Source organism: Balaenoptera borealis, assembly GCF_965194805.1.
Source record: "Balaenoptera borealis genome assembly, chromosome: 4".
Classification (NCBI taxonomy): Eukaryota; Metazoa; Chordata; class Mammalia; order Artiodactyla; family Balaenopteridae; genus Balaenoptera; species Balaenoptera borealis.
This window is the reverse complement of record NC_138861.1, coordinates 54,762,889-54,779,806: the sequence shown is the minus strand read 5'-3', so window position 1 is coordinate 54,779,806 and position 16,918 is coordinate 54,762,889. Positions and strand designations below refer to the sequence as shown.

General features: G+C 37.8%; 1 protein-coding gene across 2 annotated transcripts in view; it reads left to right on the top strand.

Moving 5' to 3' along the window:
- CFAP299 (cilia and flagella associated protein 299) overlaps positions 1-16,918 on the top strand; it is a 623,597-nt gene that overhangs the window by 49,089 nt on the left and 557,590 nt on the right. The window lies entirely within an intron of this gene.

The window sequence follows — 16,918 nt, the reverse complement described above, 5'->3', positions numbered from 1 at the left end:
GATATATGTGATTCAAGCTGTTACACTGTACACCTTAAACTTATACAGTGCTGTGTGTCAATTATATGTCAATAAAACTGGGGGTAAAAAAGACAATAAGAAAACAGTGGAAAAAGAAGAGAGCACAGTGCCAGGCAAGAATAGTCTCTCAGTAAATGTTTCCTGAATAAATGAACAGAAAGGAGAAAAGGAACCCTGAAAATTTAACTGGATTATGATGGGCTGGATTTCAGAGCTTCTGGAATCAAATGCAACGAAAAATATTCAGACCATCAAAAAAATATTCTAGATGACAAAAATTAATCAAAATTAATGATGGAGAAATCATGGCATAATAACTGGACTATTGGTGATCCCTAGAATAGCCTGATATAGGTGGGATTGCCAAATGTAGCAAATAAAAATATAGGACACCCAGCTAACTTTGGTTGCCAGAAGCCCTTTCCTCAAATGTTTGGAGTCCTCTTCTGGTTCCTGGGACCTGTTAAGACCAGTGGTGGGTTCTGGAGCAGAACCTGGCAAGTTCTGGACTGTGTGGGCTGCAGTCCCTGTGTTTCCTGCTGGGGGAGCTCTCCAACTCTCTACCTTGAGGATGAAGCCAATTAGATGTCACGGGAGCTCTGGGACTTGAGCTTTTGGGGTCACTTCAGCCCACCATGGCTGGGCTGGGGTTCTGGGGGGCAGTCTGCTGGGAAGATCCCTCTTCTCACTGGTGCAGTAATTCTTTCTCCGATTGGGCAAGATTGAGTCACAAGAATGGTACTGACATACAGATGATTGGTGACTCACCCATGCAGGTCAGTGAACAAATTCAGGGCTCTGGGAGACTGAAAGAACCTTGTGCTTGAACCACTTGGGCAGGTGTAGGCATTGTCAGTGTATTCCAACTGTGGTGCTGCCTTGAGTCTACTCTACTCTCAGCACTACCCACCCCCGCCCACCCCTCCCACTGCTGGCATCCAGGGCAGCCACCCACCTCTCTGCAGGTGTTCCTCCAAAGTGGGCATGCCCCTACCTCTGAGAACTTTAGAAATCATTGCTCTCAACACCAGTGGGCCCTACTGATTGATATCCTCTCTCGTCTCTGATCTATGTAGATGCATGTTCTCCTGGTCAATCTTAAGCCATGTTGGAAAAGAGGGACATTCCTTACTCTGGCGGGACTCTTCTCTTGCGGACCATGGCTCTTCCCCTAACCAGGACACTAGTGGCAGTGTGTGGGAGGCAGGGTTGTGGTTTCAAAAGAATCCACATTCTATGAATGCAGTGATTATAACCAGAAGACTTCAGGAAGAAGCACTATTGAAAGATGTTTGTTCTGTGGTATAAAAATCCAAAGGTAAATTTAACATGACCAGAAAAGGAATTATCATTCACACTTTCCTGCATGCTCTGGGTAAGACTTGCTTTTGTGGTTATCATCAGTAAAGCAAGTATCATCTTTTGAATGTCACTGGATGCCATGCCAGCTTTCACGAGTGGCATGAGGGATGAGGCAGGTTCCTAAGGAATGATGTAATTAGCATGAAAGAACTGGTATTAGGGAAGTGCAGAGGCAAGAAGGTGTATATTGTTTCAATACAAACAAGTGCCAAAGAGTCATGGCATTATGAGTAGTAATAGTGCTGCTAACTTTTTCTTGCTGAAGGGGATAGGAAATTAACCAAGAATAGCACACTTGATAATAAAGAACACAAAGAGATAGTTCCTGGACTTGTTCAAGAGGGGATGCTACCTAGACATTAGGAGGAATTGTCACATCTGTTACTGGACTGAACTTGGGTCTGCTTGCCCACCATGCAGCCAAGCCAATCTACTGACACCAATGGGTTGTGGTGAAGGAGAATATAGCATTTATTGCAGGCACCAAGCAAGGAGAATGGGTGGCTGCTCAATGACCTGAACTCCCTGATGGCTTTCAGGGAAGGGTGTTTTAAAAGCAACATTTGGGGTGAGAGTTGCAGCTCAAGGACTTTCTTCTGATTCATTGGTGGTGAGGTAACAGGGTGATGTTTTAGGAATCTTAACCATCAACCTTCTGGTTCTAACCAGTTTAGGGTCTGGTGCTTGTGGTCAGTGTGTCCTGACCTCTACCTGGGTGGCAGGGGGATCTTAGTTTCTGTAGAACAATTCAAAGATATGCATCAGATTGTTATGTATATCCCTTGGGGAGGAATAGGACTCTGTTTTATCACTGAATTATTGTTTAAGCTACTTTTCTTGCTTAACTGCTTTTTCTTTGTTTCTGCATTCCCTCACTTCCCTAATTAGTAACTGCTTGAGTCTGCTCTTTGGAATTCAGGGGAGGCCTAGGAGACTAAAGCTTTTTTCTACAAATAAGAAACTGGGGACAAAGAGGGGCTTTTATACCTGGGAAGGCCCTGCATGGTCCTGCTTGGTTTCAACCCTTCTTTTTCTTTGATATTTCTCAATCCTGATGGGAACAGAGGGCAGGGCAAGAAAGAGAATAAAGTTTTGGATAAAGAAGTTAATTGTAAACCTGACAGAGAAACTCGGTTTTAGGGGTACTTGGTTTCACATACACTGATTGGACAATACAAAAATACTTAAGTACCTGTTTTCTACCCATTTTACTAAATTGTTATCAATCACTAGACATCATATAGATTCATGAATTTTTAAAATACATTATTTAATCAACTAGTTTATATAGACAGGGACCCTACACACTCTAGGGGCAGTCTAGCCAGAATCAGCACTTTGTCCATGGATTGTTTGGAAGGAATGGTACCATCTGTTCCTGGACACTGTTTTATTTATTAGTCATTTTTTACCTCTTGCAAGGCCTAGCCCATAGTTTCTCACATGATTTTTTTTTTCACATTGTACACTGAGGACATACAGTAGGCTCTCAATAAATATTTGTTGAATGAATAATAGCTGCTTAATACATACCTGTTGAATTGAAAAGGATAACTGTATAACAAATGGCACAGAGAAAATGCTTAGCTGTTACTCCTGGTAATTATTTCTCCATTGGGGGATAATAAAAAATATTTTCCTGTTATTTACTACTACAGATAAATTTCTGAGAACACACTTACATAGCTCTGGGGATACCTTTGCTAGACCAAGGATTATTCTCACCCTTTCTTGTCCTTGGGGAGAACTGATTCAGGCTTTGTGAAGAAAATGTTTAGTGTTGTTTTCTTGTTCCATTATCTGTTCCTAGGTCTTTTCATTTAGAATCCTTGTAAAACAGGTGTATAAACAGAATTGTTTTTAATGAAAGGGAACCTTGCCCTTAGCAAGCCTCTGAACAGTTGTTTTCTGCACCTGCAGTAATAAAATTCGAGAGAGATAATGTACTGAATTTTAATCACATGCTGCCTTGTTACATATTCATTGTTTAAAAACATTTCCTTTATTGTGGAGTTGTTAGTAAAAAGGCGGTGTTGCCAGTTAAGCCACTGAATGGCCTGGGGAGTGATTTTACACTGGGGAATGATTATAGTCTTGTGTAAAAATATCAGACTCTTAGGTTAAAGTGAAAAAAAGACTGGTAAAAATGCTTGATGAAAGCTGGGCTCACTAGAAATGCTTCAAGTGTGTGTGTGTGTATTTAAAGTTATAGATGAAGTTGGATTTTTATCTAAATACACAGAAAAGGATCATTTAGTCAACAGCTATGTATATTAAAATTTTGATAACATCAATATATTTAATAAAATTGACCACTGAAGGGAAGGGGAGCAGATTTTGCCACCCCAAAATATGCCTGTTTGGCATAAGGATTATCTTTACCTGGTTATTTTTTAAGAAACAGCAGAAACAGAAAAGCTTCGAAAACTGAATAGAAGTAAGAGACATTGACAGTTATAAGGGAAATCTCCATTTGTAAGGGTGTCTCCCTGCTGTAACAGGAGGAGGAGGATGACCAAATCTCTAGAAACTCTTATCAATGGAGAAGGCTATGACTTAAATCTGTATAACAGCGTTAGTCTTGTTTATTGTGCTTTGCCTGATGATTTCCCATAACTGGCTCCCCTACCCCAACATTTTTGTCTTTAGGTGGAGATGGTATTTAAGGCAGTGCTTGGGCCATTTCCTGGGTACTCAGTTTTCCTGGGTATCTCCCATATTTATAAAAGGTATACATAGCATTAAGCGTCTGTTTGTTTTCTCCTGTTAATCTGTGTTTTATTATAGATGATCTCAACTGAGAACCTGGAAAGGTGGAGGGAAAATGATACTTCCTCCCCAACACAACCAAAGACGGTTTAACAGAGTTCCTAGGGCTGTCAGTTTTCTTCTTGTTACTTGACTTTTTAAAAATATTAGACTTGTTTCATGTTGACTGTTTCCACATTTCTTTACCTGAACATATTCAATGCTTATTTAATAGAGATTATTTCAGTTATTTTTTAAAAGGAATTATGAAAGGGAAAAAAAGTTATTAGCCTTTATTTTTTACTGTATATTTTAATATGATCAGTGCATTATGTTTTGCTATGTTTTCTGGAAGACTCTAGATATTTTCTTTATATTGGAATTTGGAGTTCTCTAATATGGAGTTTTTCTCAAAAGGTGTAGAATATGTAAAGATGAAAAAGTATCTGCTGTTCTTCATCCTCAGGTAAAAAAGTACACAAAAAAACTAAAATGTATGAATTTAGTGGTACTGATGAACCTAGTGGCAGGGCAGGAATAGAGACGCAGAGGTAGAGAGCGGACTTGTGGACACAGGTGGGGAAGGGGAGGGTGGGACGAATTGAGAGAGTAGCATTGACATGTATACACTACCATGTGTAAAATAGCTAGCGAGTGGGAAGCTTCCATATAGCACGGGGAGATCAGCTCCGTGCTTTGTGATGACCTAGAGGCATGGGATGGGGAGGGTGGGAGGGAGACTCAAGAGGGAAGCGATATGGGGATATATGTATACATATAGCTGATTCACTTGGTTGTACAGTAGAAACTAACACAACATTGTAAAGCAATTATAATCCAATACAGATGTAAAGAAAACAAATAAAATGTATGAATTTAGGTTAATATATGTTAGAAATTAGGTTACATATATGTTAGAATTTTCAGAGATTCAGCATAACATAGTGTGGGATTTCCCGAACTTGCTTGTTCATAAGAATCTTCTGGGTGTGTCACCTTGGTGAGTGTCAAGACAAAAGGCACAACCAAGCCAAAGATCGGGAGGCGGAAGTATTTATTACTTGCAGCAGTAAGGAGAACACCAGGGATATTTCCCAAAGTAATGTCTTCCTGAACAGCAAAATTGGGGAAGTTTTAAACTAAACATCATGCATATTCATGAAGGGGTTTCAGCAGAGGAGAATTCAGCATAGAAGTGGGGCAGAGGTCTTCAGAGGCCAAGCTCTAGCTTGACTGAAGTCAGGAAAGGTCAACATCATCATTCATTCTTCACCTGGGTGAGGACCTTAGTTCCTGCAGAACTCAAAGATATGTATCAGATTGTTATGTTATATCCCTTGAGGAGGAACTAGGACTCTGTTTTATCACTGAACTATTGTTTCTTGACTGCTTTTCCTTTGTTCCTGAATTCCCTCACTTCCCTAAGGATCATTAATTACTGAGATCTGTTCAAGGACAAGCACCGTGGCCCGGCTTAGATCACAAAATGGCTCAGGCCCAAAATAGCTTCTCTTATGTCAAGAAAGCCATGCCTGGTTCTCTTTCTCCAGGGACCCCCTATCACATCTGCTTACAGGAGGACTTCTTGCTAATGTAGATTCTTAGGTCCCCCAGGCCTGCAGAATCAGAATCCCCAGGGAGAGGGCCTGGAGTGCTTGTTTAACATACAAAACATTGGGTAGTGGTTAAGAGCAGGTGTTTGGGACTAGAATATCTGAGTTAGAACCTTGATTTCATCATTTTTTAACAGGTTATTCATGGAGAAGGTACTAAAAGTTCTAAGCCTCAGTTTTCTTATACATAAAATGGGGGAAGTGATAATGCCTACTAAGAGGGTTGCTGTATGGATTAAATGAGATGGTAAATTGTGTCAGGTATTTAGTACAAGGCCTGGCACTAGGTAAACGTTCAATAAATATTAGCTACTATCATTTGTAGTATAATATTTAGTACATATTCAAATAAATTTTCTCAAAGAAATTATGAAATACACTGATTATTTAAATAGGTTGGTTACTATTTAATGTGAGAATCAAATGAACCAAAATGCCATTTTCAGCTCTTTGAAGCTAATTCAGTCTTTTGAGCTTTTCCCTAACAAAAAGGCACATTTATGCCACATATATTCTGGCATTTTAAAAAATACATTTTCCTGAAGTAAAATGTTGCAACAGATCTAAAAGGTGATTTTTGTTGTATTGTCTGTAAGTTACTTTTAAATACTTATGCATAGAAAGTGTGATATATATGTGTAAATTGTTTTTTTTAAATAAATAAATTTATTTATTTATTTATTGGCCACGTTGGGTCTTCGTTGCTGCACGCGGGCTTTCTCTAGTTGCGGCAAGCGGGGGCTACTCTTCGTTGTGGTGTGCGGGCTTCTCATTGAGGTGGTTTCTCTTGTTGTGGAGCACAGGCTCTAGGTATGCGGGCTGCAGTAGTTGTGGCACACGGGCTCAGTAGTTGTGGCTCGAGGGTTCTAGAGCGCAGGCTCAGTAGTTGTGGCGCATGGGCTTAGCTGCTCTGCGGCATGTGGGATCTTCCTGGACCAAGGCTCGAACCCATGTCCCCTGCATTGGCAGGCGGATTCTTAACCACTGCACCACCAGGGAAGTCCTGTAAATTGTTTTAAAACCACAACTGTTAACATTTGAAATGACCTAATCAGGAATCCACGGGCTAAAGGAAGTTAGTTAGCATTCAAAGAGACAATTATCTGACTCTGCAAGAGAGGGTTTATTGACTAGCATAAGTGATTTTAGACAAAAATTTTCATTGATTAAATGGGAGCTTTCAATTTACGTGGATTGGGTAGATACTATAAAGCACCACCACTTTTGCATGGTTGGGGTAGAAAAATTAGGAGCATCCATCAGCTTGATCCCTTTGGATTGATACAGATATGTTGACTTTCCTTCAGTCCTTTGTCCCAACACTTAAAGGATGGGCCATTGTGTGATTCAGCTAGGCACTCAGATCAGCTCATCCTGCCCACAGAATGCTGTGTTTGTCTCTGAATCTTTAATATGAGGCTCTTCCTGGAGAGCCCAAGGGCAAGTGAGGACTTCATCTCGCTTACAGACCTGGGTTTGTGCTTCCTTGCTATAAATGTTTATACATGTGGCGAAATTCATTGTGAAGCTAACTTTGTTTTTCACATATTCTGGTGGTGAGTTGTAGAAAAGGACACTTGCAGCACTCACCTGCCTTTGATCATTAAAGCTACTAAGCAAGAGATACTCAAAAAAAAAATGAGGCCAATTTTGAGTGACCACTGTTAAAAGATAAACTGAGACATATTAAAAATTTTAAAAGTGTTTTTGAGCAAAAATTGATTTGAATTGGGCAGTGCCAAACCAGAAGTGGTTAGGAGCACTCCTTGGACAGGAGCCAGGGGAAAGACTTACCTAGAGAGGATGAAGAAGCAAAGAAAGGAAATTATTGATTGGCTATAGCTTAAAGCCCTGCTGACTGTTTGTGATTGGTTGTGCTTAGCATTTTGATTTCAAAACCATGAGGCATTTACAGGCTGAGATTTTGGTTTGCTTACATAGGCCACCCAGACATTAGTACCACTGCAGTCTGATGGCTTCTTTGTTTACTTAATTTAACACCACATAAGTTTACTTCAATTCATGCATACCTCCTAGTTTCATCGTAAGTTTTAAAGGTTGAAGGTCAAAATCTTAGGGATTTTAGTATTCGTTTTTCAATCCTTGGTATCATATATTCACTCAAAAGAGGCAATTCTGCATATCTCTTCCAGGTTCATTGGTAGCTTGAAATAGAACGTAGCAGGAATGTTCACAAGTTGGCAAACTCCACAAACTTCCCCAACCATCCCCCCCACCCCCACCCCAGAGCTGTTTGCTGAATATTTACCTAGGCTTTCATGGTCTGGTGTCCATTCTGACAGGTCTGTACTCATGATTCACTGGATTTAAAAAAGATTCAGAATAGTACCTTTGCATAGAAGATAAAGGTCAGCAAATACTTAAAAAGCTCATAAATTTCTTGCTTTCTTTCTGGACCACATTGCATTGCTGGGAGACGATGTGGAATACAGCCAGCTAGAAGCACACAGAATTGGTCTGGGCCTTTGGCAGAAGAGGTTGGTTTTAGACGAAATTCAGAGATAAAACCCAGATAAAATCAAGACAGGCGATGGAGCTGAATAAAGAAACTAAGGTTCATGTATTAATTTCCACAAGCATCTCTTAATTTTCTGTTGGTAATAAAGATTGGTAGCGTATTTATTGTTCTTTATGTAAATGTTTTTCAGTTAAAATTTTTATTTTGAGATATTTGTAGATTTATTTGCACTTGTATGAAATAATACAGAGATCCCATGTACCCTTTACCCATTCTCCCTCAATGGCACCATTCTACAAAACTGTAACACACCATAGCCTTGACATTGACACTGATGTAGTCAAGATACAGAACATTTCCATCACTACAAGGATCCCTCCTGATGCCCTTTTATAGCCATGGCCACTCCCACTCACTACCACTCCTTCCTTATAACCCTTGACAACCACAAATGTGTTCTTCATTTCTATAATTTTGTCATTTCAAGAATGTTATGTAACTGGAATAATACAATATGTAACCTTGGGATTGGCTTTTTTTCACTCAGCGTAATTCTCTGAAGCTTCATTGAGGTCATTGTATCAAAAGTTCATTCCTTTTTATTGCTTGGTGGTTATTCATGGTATGGATGTACCACAGTTTGTTTAATCATTTACCCATTGATGTATATCTGGGTTGTTTTGGCTGTTGTGAATAAGGCTGTTATAAACATGGGTGTACAGGTTTTTTGGTGAATGTAATTTTTTATTTCTCTGGGATATATGCCCAGCAGTGCAATTGCTGGGTTATATGGTAGTCACATTTAAGTTTTTAAAGAATGTGCCACACTTTTTAGAGTATCTGTATCATTTTTACATTCCCAACAGCAAAGTATGAGAGATCCAGAGTTTCTGTATCCTTGCCAGCATGTGGGTGTGTTACTAGTTTTTATTTCAGCCATTCTTGCAGGTGTATCTCATTGTGGTTTTAAGGCATTGTTACTGGCTAAGGATGCTGGACAAAATTTTTTGTACTTATTTGCCATCTGTATATCTTCTTTGTTGACATGTCTCTTCATGTCTTTTTCCCATTTTCTAATTGGATTTTTTTTTTAACTGTTGAGTTTTGAGAGTTCTTTAGATATTTTAGGCTAGTCCTTTGGTAAATATGTGGTTTGTAAATGTTTTCTCCTGGACTATAGCTTGTCTTTTCACATTTATCATATGATCTCTTACAGAAAAAAAGATTTTAATTTTGATAAGTTCCAATTTATCATTTTTTCTTTTTGGTGTTGACTAAGAGCACTTTGCTTAGTCCTAGATCTTCAGGATTTTTTTTTCCTTCCAAAAGTTTTATAGTTTTATATTTTACATTTAATCTGTGGTCTATTTTGAGCTAATTTTTGTATAAAGAGTGAGACTTAGGTGAGTTTTATTTTTTGGTTTATGGATGTTTAATTGTCCAGCATTGTTTATTGAAAAGGTGATTTTTTTACATTGAAGTGCTTTTGAACTTCTGTCAAAAATCAATTGGTTATATTTGTGTGGACCCATCCTGGCTTCTCTGTGCTGTTCCAATTTCATTGATTTCTGCTCTCTACTGTTTTTCATCCTTCTGCTTGCTCAGGGTTTATTTTGTTTTTCTTTTTCAAGGTTCTTGAGGTGGGAGCTTAAATTATTGATTTGAGAATTTTCCCCTTTTCTACTGCATTACGTTCACACTACAAATTTTTTCTCTCAGCACTATTAGCAGTCTCCCACAAATTGATGATGTATTTTCATTTTCATTCTGTTCAATGTATTTTTAATTTCTCTTGAACCTTTCTTTTTTTGATCCATTTACTATTTAGAAGTGTGTTGTTTAATTCCTAGGTGTATGTAGATTTTCCCATTATCTTTCTTGTTGATTTCTAGCTTAATCTCTTTTTGGAGAACACACTGCATGTGATTTGAATTCTTTTAAATTTTTAAGACTTGTTTTTATGGCCCAGAATATAGTCTATCTTGGAGTATATTTCTTGGGCAGTTGAAAAGAAGGTGTATTATGCTGTTGTTGGGTGAACTGTTCTATAAATGTTGAGATTCTGTTGGTTGATAATGTTGTCAAGTTCTATGTCCTTGCTGATTTTCTGTTTGGTGGTGGTTTTATCAATTGTTAAGAGAGGAGTGTTGAAGTCTACAAGTATACTTTGGAATTTACTTTTTTTTCTTTTCAGTTCTAGCAGTTTGGGATTCACATAATTTGCAGCTCTGTTATTTGGTTCACACTCATTTAGGATTGTTATGTCTTCATGGTCGATTTACCCTTTTATAACTAGACAATGTGTCTCTCTGTTTCTGGTAATTTTCATTGCTCTAAAGTCTATTTTATGTGATATTAATAGAGCCACTCCTATTTGCCTTTGATTAATGTTTACATGATATATCTCTTTTAATCCTTTTACTTCCAGCTGACCTATATTGTTACATTTAAAGGGAGTTTCTTTAGACAGCGTATAGTTAGTCCATGGTGTTTAATTCACTCTGCCAATCTTTGTCTTTTAATAAGTATATTAGGCCATTTCATATAATGTATGTATTGATATGTTGGGGTTTAAGTCTGCCATTTTATTTTTTGTTTCTTGTTTTCTTTTGCCTATATTCCTATGTATTTCTTAAACCTGTTTTAGAACTTGATTTTGATTTATCTGTATTGTTGCTTGTGTCTCTGTGTGTGTGTGTGTGTGTGTGTGTGTGTGTGTGTGTGTGTACTTTTTGCTTTATAGCACAGTGAATCAGTTATACATATACATATATCCCCATATCTCTTCCTTCTTGCGTCTCCCTCCCACCCTCAACATCCCACCCTTCTAGCTGGTCACAAAGGACAAAGCTGATCTCCCTGTGCTATGCGACTGCTTCCCACTAGCTATTTTACATTTGGTAGTGTATGTATGTCCATATATACACTACCGCTCTCACATTTTGTCCCAGCTTACCCTTCCCCCTCCCTGTGTCCCCAAGTCCATTCTCTAGTAGGTCTGCGTCTTTATTCCCGTCTTGCCCCTAGGTTCTTCATGACCATTTTTTTTATTTTTTATTTTTTTAGATTCCATATATATGTGTTAGCATACGGTATTTGTTTTTCTCTTTCTGACTTACTTCACTCTGTATGACAGACCCTAGGTCCATCCAGCTCACTACAAATAACTCAATTTTGTTTCTTTTTATGGCTGAGTAATATTCCATTGTATATATGTGCCACATCTTCTTTATCCATTCATCTGTCGATGGACACTTAGGTTGCTTCCATGTCCTGGCTATTGTAAATAGAGCTGCAATGAACATTGTGATACATGATTCTTTTTGAATTATGGTTTTCTCAGGGTATATGCCCAGTAGTGGGATTGCTGGGTCATATGGTAGTTCTATTTTTAGTTTTTTAAGGACCCTCCATACTGTTCTCCATAGTGGCTGTATCAATTTACATTCCCACCTTCCCAGTGCAAGAAGGTTCCCTTTTCTCCACACCCTCTCCAGCATTTATTGTTTGTAGATTTTTTGATGATGGCCATTCTGACCAGTGTGAGATGATATCTCCTTGTAGTTTTGATTTGCATTTCTCTAATGATTAATGATGTTGAGCCTCCTTTCATGTGTTTGTTGGCAATCTGTATATCTTCTTTGATGAAATGTCTATTTAGGTCTTCTGCCCATTTTTGGATTGGGTTGATTGTTTTTTTGATATTGAGCTGCATGAGCTGCTTATAAATTTTGGAAATTAATCCTTTGTCAGTTGCTTCATTTGCAAGTATTTCCTCCCATTCTGAGGGTTGTCTTTTCATCTTGTTTATGGTTTCCTTTGCTGTGCAAAGCTTTTAAGTTTCATTAGGTCCCATTCGTTTATTTGTGTTTTTATTTCCATTTTTCTAGGAGGTGGGTCAAAAAGGATCTTGCTGTGATTTATGTCATAGAGTGTTCTGCCTATGTTTTCCTCTAAGAATTTGATAGTGTCTGGCCTTACATTTAGGTCTTTAATCCATTTTGAGTTTATTTTTGTGTATGGTGTTAGAGAGTGTTCTAATTTCATTCTTTTACATGTAGCTGTCCAGTTTTCCCAGCACCACTTATTGAAGAGGATGTCTTTTCTCCATCATATATTCTTGGCTCCTTTATCAAAGATGAGGTGACCATATGTGTGTGGGTTTGCCTCTGGGCTTTCTATCCTGTTCCATTGATCTATATTTCTGTTTTTGTGCCAGTACAATACTGTCTTGATTACTGTAGCTTTGTAGTATAGTTTGAAGTCCAGGAACCTGATTTCTCCAGCTTCGTTTTTCTTTCTCAAGATTGCTTTGGCTACTTGGGGTCTTTTGTGTTTCCATACAAATTGTGAAATATTTTGTTTTAGTTCTGTGAAAAATGCCAGTGGCGGTTTGATAGGGATTGCACTGAATCTGTAGATTGCTTGGGTAGTATAGTCATTTTCACAATGTTGATTCTTCCAATCCAAGAACATGGTATATCTCTCCATCTATTTGTATCATCTTTAATTTCTTTCATCAGTGTCTTATAATTTTCTGCACACAGGTCTTTTGTCTCCTTCGGTAGGTTTATTCCTAGGTATTTTATTCTTTTTGTTGCAATGGTAAACGGGAGTGTTTTCTTAATTTCACTTTCAGATTTTTCATCATTAGTGTATAGGAATGGAAGAGATTTCTGTGCATTAATTTTGTATCTTGCTACTTTACCAAATTCATTGATTAACTCTAGTAGTTTTCGGGTAGCATCTTTAGGATTCTCTATGTATAGTATCATGTCATCTTCAAACAGTGACAGCTTTACTTCCTCTTTTCAGATTTGGATTCCTTTTATTTCTTTTTCTTCTCTGATTGCTGTGGCTAACACTTCCAAAACTATGTTGAATAATAGTGATGAGGGTGGGCAACCTTGTCTTGTTCCTGATCTTAGTGGAAATGGTTTCAGTTTTTCACCATTGAGGACGATGTTGGCTGTGGGTTTGCCATATATGGCCTTTATTATGTTGAGGTAAGTTCCCTCTATGCCTACTTTCTGGAGTTTTTTTTATCATAAATGGATGTTGAATTTTGTCAAAAGCTTTCTCTGCATCTATTGAGATGATCATATGGTTTTTCTCCTTCAGTTTGTTAATATGGTGTATCAAATTGATTGATTTGCATATATTAAAGAATCCTTGCATTCCTGGGGTAAACCCCACTTGATCATCGTGTATGATCCTTTTAATGTGCTGCTGGATTCTGTTTGCTAGTATTCTGTTGAGGATTTTTGCATCTACGTTCATCAGTGATATTGGTCTGTAGTTTTCTTTTGTTGTGACATCTTTGTCTGGTTTTGGTATCAGGGTGATGGTGGCCTCGTAGAATGAGTTTGGGAGTGTTCCCTCCTCTGCAAATTTTTGGAGGAGTTTGAGAAGGATAGGTGTTACCTTTTCGCTGAATGTTTGATAGAATTCGCCTGTGAAGCCATCTGGTCCTGGGCTTTTGTTTGTTGGAAGATTTTTAATCACAGTTTCAATTTCAGTGCTTGTGATTGGTCTGTTTATATTTTCTATTTCTTCCTGGTTCAGTCTTGGCAGGTTGTACATTTCTAATAATTTGTCCATTTCTTCCAGGTTGTCCATTTTACTGGCATATAGTTGCTTGAAGTAATCTCTCATGATCCTTTGTATTTCTGCTGTGTCAGTTGTTACTTCTCCTTTTTCATTTCTAATTCTATTGAGTTGAGTCTTCTCCCTTTTTTTCTTGATGGGTCTGGCTAATGGTTTATCAATTTTGTTTATCTTCTCAAAGAACCAGCTTTTAGTTTTATTGATCTTTGCTATCATTTCCTTCATTTCTCTTTCATGAGTTTCTGATCTGATCTTTATGATTTCTTTCCTTCTGCTAACTTTGGGTTTTTTTTGTTCTTCTTTCTCTAATTGCTTTAGGTGTAAGGTTAGGTTGTTTATTTGAGATGTTTCTTGTTTCTTAAGGTAGGATTGTATTGCTATAAACTTCCCTCTTAGAATTGCTTTTGCTGCATCCCATAGGTTTTGGGTCATCATGTTTTCATTGTCATTTGTTTCTTGGTATTTTTTGATTTCCTCTTTGATTTCTTCAGTGATCTCTTGGTTATTAAGTAGTGTATTGTTTAGCCTCCATGTGTTTGTATTTTTTACAGATTTTTTTCCTATAATTGATATCTACTCTCATAGCATTGTGGTCGGAAAAGATACTTGTTATGATTTCAATTTTCTTAAATTTACCAAAGCTTGACTTGTGACCCAAGATATGATCTATCCTGGAAAATGTTCCATGAGCACTTGAGAAGAAAGTTTATCCTGTTGTTTTTAGATGGAATGTCCTATAAATATCAATTAAGTCCATCTTGTTTAATGTATCACTTAAAGCTTGTGTTTCCTCATTTATTTTCATTTTGGATGATCTGTCCATTGGTGAAAGTGGGGTGTTAAAGTCCCCTACTCTGATTGTGTTACTGTCGATTTCCCCTTTTATGGCTGTTAGTATGTGCCTTATGTATTGAGCTGCTCCTATGTTGGGTGCATAAATATTTACAATTGTTATACCTTCTTCTTGGATTGATCCCTTGATCATTATGTAGTGTCCTTCTTTGTCTCCTGTAATAGTCTTTGTTTTAAAGTCTCTTTTGTCTGATATGAGAATTGCTACTCCAGCTTTCTTTTGATTTCCATTTGCATGGAGTATCTTTTTCCGTCCCCTCACTTTCAGTCTGTATGTGTCCCTAGGTCTGAAGTGGGTCTCTTATAGACAGCATATATATGGGTCTTGTTTTCGTATCCATTCAGCCAGTCTGTGTCTTTTGGTTGGAGCATTTAATCCATTTACACTTAAGGTAATTATCGATATGTATGTTCCTATTACCATTTTCTTAATTGTTTTGGGTTTGTTATTGCAGGTCTTTTCCTTCTCTTGTGTTTCTTGCCTAGAGAAGCTCCTTTAGCATTTGTTGTAAAGCTGGTTTGGTGGTGCTGAATTCTCTTAGCTTTTGCTTGTCTGTAAAGTTTTAATTTCTCCGTCAAATCTGAGTGAGATCCTTGCTGGGTAGAGTAATCTTAGTTGTCAATTTTTCTCCTTCATCACTTTAAATATATGCTGCCACTCCCTTCTGGCTTGCAGAGTTTCTGCTGAAAGATCATCTGTTAACCTTATGGGGATTCCCCTGTGTGTTATTTGTTGTTTTTCCCTTGCTGCTTTTAATATTTTTTCTTTGTATTTAATTTTTGATAGTTTGATTAATATGTGTCTTGGCATGTTTCTCCTTGGATTTATCCTGTATGGGACTCTCTGTGCTTCCTGGACTTTTTAAACTATTTCCTTACCCATATTAGGGAAGTTTTCAACTATAATCTCTTCAAATATTTTCTCAGTCCCTTTGTTTTTCTCTTCTTCTTTTGGGACCCCTATAATTCAAATGTTGGTGCGTTTAATATTGTCCCAGCGGTCTCTGAGATTGTTATCAATTCTTTTCATTCATTTTTGTTTATTCTGCTCTGCAATAGTTATTTCCAGTATTTTATCTTCCAGGTCCCTTATCCGTTCTTCTGCCTCAGTTATTCTGCTATTGATCCCTTCTAGAGAATTTTAAATTTCATTTATTGTGTTGTTCATGATTGTTTGTTTGCTCTTTAGTTCTTCTAGGTCCTTGTTAAACGTTTCTTGTATTTTCTCCATTCTGTTTCCAAGATTTTGGATCATCTTTACTATCATTATTCTGAATTCTTTTTCAGGTAGACTGCCTATTTCCTCTTCATTTGTTAGGTCTGGTGGGTTTTTACCTTGCTCCTTCATCTGCTGTTTGTTTCTTTGTCTTCTCATTTTGCTTAACTTACTGTGTTTGGGGTCTCCTTTTTGCAGGCTGCAGGTTCGTAGTTCCCGTTGTTTTTGGTGTCTGTCCCTAGTGGCTAAGGTTGGTTCAGTGGGTTGTGTAAGCTTCCTGGTGGAGGGGACTGGTGCCTGTGTTCTGGTGGATGAGGCTGGATCTTGTCTTTCTGGTGGGCAGGTCCACATCTGGTGGTGTGTTTTGGGGTGTCTGTGACCTTATTATGATTTTAGGGAGCCCCTCTGCTAATGGGTGGGGTTTTGTTCCTGTCTTGCTAGTTGTTTGGCATAGGGTGTCCAGCATCTGTATTGTTTTTGATTGTGTCTTTTTGCATAGCCTTTTGGTGGTCGCTCTAGATTAATTATATTGATATATACGTAATTTATCACAATCTGCTGCTATTATCATTTTTCTCGTTTGAGTTAAATATAGAAGCCTTACCTACCATTTAATCCTTTTATTTTCCTTTGTTTATAACATAATTGTTTTAAACCTCTCCTCTGCATGCATTTAATCAATCAGACAGTGTTACAATTTTTGCTTCAACATCAGTTACCTAATAGTTCATTTACCTCTTCCTTGTTTCATTCTAGCTTAACTACCAGTCATCTGCCCCACTTATTACTTATAAAATATAAATCAGAGATAAAGTGCTGTAGATGGGGTAATATCAGTGCCACTCTGCTGAGCGCAGGAACTACAAAATAGTCTCCGTCCTCAGTCAGGGGTAAGGTATGGGAGTAGGGTCAAGTTCATTGGCCAGTAGGGCAATATTTTAGTTCTTGTCATTTTTGTTTTCATTAAGTTTCTTTCTCATTTTGTTTCAGTTATTAATGGTAAGAAATTTGGAATGCTTA